Raw genomic sequence first — 3,095 nt, 5'->3', positions numbered from 1 at the left:
AGAATATAATTTTTTGTATATTTCAGATTTTCGAATTAAATTTTATAATTATAACTGCAAGGGTATACAAACTTCGGCATGCCGAAGTTAACTTCCTTACTTGTTTAAAGTAATGTTCCTATATTGTCGTGTTTTGGAAAACATTTTTCTGTATTCGCTAAGAAACAACATTTTATGAGTATGGCGCTTCGTCCTACTGGTGTAAAAGCCTTTAGCCTTCTCAAATCTTGATTTAAGTCTATCCTTCACAGAGTTGTGTACAATAAATGTATTAAAAACAAGTACCTTGACTATCAGATACCCGTTACTCAGCTAAAGCGTCATGGGCGTTAGAGTGGGCATGGCAAACTCAATCAATACCTATTGACGAGATTAATACATTTCAGTTAAAATTTTGTTTCTAGCATGAAAATTGTGGGCGCCACAAGCTTGGGCAGTTTGTGGGTTTTAGAGTGGGCATGGCAAAATTTGTTTTGGATCAATCGATAGGTATTGACGAGACTACTACATTTCAGTTAAAATTTGCGGGCGCCACAGGCTTGGGCGGTTTGTGGGCGTTAGAGTGGGCGTTGCACATTCGCGTAACAAACTTTTACAAGGCTTCGGAATCTAAATCTGAAGTCCAAATTCTCTATATTTGATAGTTTCCGAGATATCCGCGTTCATACTTACGATTTTTTGAAGCTTGTGGTCGTTAAAGTGGGCGCCGCCAATTTTTTTTGGGTCAATCGGTAGGTGTTTATGAGAACAATACATTTCAGTTAAAATTTTTATTCTAGTATCAAAACTGTAGGAGCCACAGTTTTGGGCGGTTTGTGGGCGTGGCACCCTACCGAAACAAACATGCGCTGCGCAAAAAGCTCAGGAATCGGCATGCCAAGTCCCAATAGCCCAGCTCTTATAGTTTCCTCATGACTAGATCGACTGGGATAGTGATCCTGATCAAGAATATATAAGTTAATTATTAAGTTATTAAGTTGAATATTAATTTGATATACAAAAAATGAAACTTCACTTTATTGAGTTGGATTAAGAACTGATTTTACTTAAGCTAAACAATTATTCATTATGACTACGCGTCGATCCATCGCTGCCACCGTCTCTGCCGCTGCTGCTCTTTATTGTCATTGCCTGCTGCTCTTCATCGCTGTCGCTGTTGACCAAATTTAGTTGTCATTGGCCAATGTATTTAAGTTATTGTTATTGTTGTATGCTCTTGGCTGGGTTCGGTCAACTTTGGAAATTGGCTATTGGTGTAAGCTCAGCGCGCGTGGCTTAGCTCGTGTGAACTTTATTGGAAGCATTGGTTGTGCAATCAATGCTTACTTCTACTTATGTCTGGGTCTTTATATCATTTTGGGTCATAACTCTTCCCTCCTTTAACGCGACTGTCCTCGGTCGCAACGTAGTAGAGTATAGGTCCGGAATGTGGAGGCTTTTCTTGCGTTTCTGGAATGGAAGCCGATGTACTTTCCGTTGACTTCTATCTTCGTGGGAGTTCCGTGATCGATCATATTTTCAGAAGAAGTAGGATAATGGCGGATTCGCAACTAACGGAAGATTCTATAGTTGTTTTGCTTCTTAGTTTTTCCAGCTCTTTTGTGTTGTTGATGTTGAGTTCCTAGACCATTTGTAGTGATAGAACTTCCTCTAGCTTCGTCTTTTCTCCTATTAGTTCGACCATGTTGATTTCCCTTGACTTGTAAGAAGTTTCGCCAATACTTACGGTTGAATTACCGTATTGTATTATGAAGGAACCTTGGAGTTGTAGAATTTTTTCGTCTAGCGAGACTGGCCCATTGAAGTCGCTTAGCAATATGGTGCCTGGCAGTATTTCCTCAAAATCCGGTATGTGTTGGTTGTTGATCATCTTACATTCTGGTTCTCGAAGGTTCAGGAGATCGTTTACGCAAGTATCATTGCTTAAAGCTAACAAATTTTCTGAAATACAAATTGTCTTAGCATTATGGGATTCACAAGGATTTTTAATTGCAAATAATTGGCTCTTACATTCTAACAAATTTTCGTATTTTATATTATTGATTACTTGGGATTTCTTTATTGCTTTACTTTTAAAAGTTCTACAATTATCCGTTTTAATGGTTGGGAGGCTTATAATATAAATGAGGTCATTGCCATTTGTGGCTAATTTAACTGTAGCAAGTTCCAATAATTCCTCTATGCTAAAAATAAGTTGTTTTCTTTTTAAAAATATCTTCTACTACTGTGGTTTCAGTGCTTGTAAGTACGAAAGAATTTATTGTGTTATACTTTTAAATATTTGCTTTCTGATTTATATTATTTTATATTATTGATTACTTGGGATTTTTTTATTGCTTTACTTTTAAAAGTTCTACAATTATCCGTTTTAATGGTTGGGAGGCTTATAATATAAATGAGGTCATTGCCATTTGTGGCTAATTTAACTGTAGCAAGTTCCAATAATACCTCTATGCTAAAAATAAGTTGTTTTCTTTTTAAAAATATCTTCTACTACTGTGGTTTCAGTGCTTGTAAGTACGAAAGAATTTATTGTGTTCGATTTGTCCCGTTTCTTATTTTATTAATTGAATTTTATACTTTAAAATATTTGCTTTCTGATTTACGATTTCTTCCTAACTCTGGGTATCTTTCAATATTGCATTAGTGGCATTAGTAAGTTGAATAATTTTTTGATTAATTAATCTGTTAATTACTACCTGTTTATTAATGTTTTCTAATTGCTTATTTATCTTATTTTCTAAGATCTCATAGTCGTGGTGGTCTGGTGATCCCGCCAACCATTTCCATGCGGTACCTATTGCGTCAATTGCCCTTTTTATACCCTTGCAGAGGGTATATTGATTTCAGTCAGAAGTTTGCAACGCAGTGAAGGAGACGTTTCCGACCCCATAAAGTATATATATTCTTGATCAGCATGACTAGACGAGTCGATCTAGCCATGTCCGTCTGTCCGTCCGTTTCTACGCAAACTAGTCTCTTAGTTTTAAAGCTATCGGGCTGAAACTGTCCCAAAAATCTTATATCTTTTGCAGGTGTATATAAGTCGGAACCAGCCGGATCGGACAACTATATCTTATAGCTCCCATAGGAAT

The sequence above is a fragment of the Drosophila subpulchrella genome, unplaced genomic scaffold, assembly GCF_014743375.2.
Source record: "Drosophila subpulchrella strain 33 F10 #4 breed RU33 unplaced genomic scaffold, RU_Dsub_v1.1 Primary Assembly Seq111, whole genome shotgun sequence".
Taxonomy (NCBI): Eukaryota; Metazoa; Arthropoda; class Insecta; order Diptera; family Drosophilidae; genus Drosophila; species Drosophila subpulchrella.
This window is presented reverse-complemented; position numbering follows the sequence as displayed.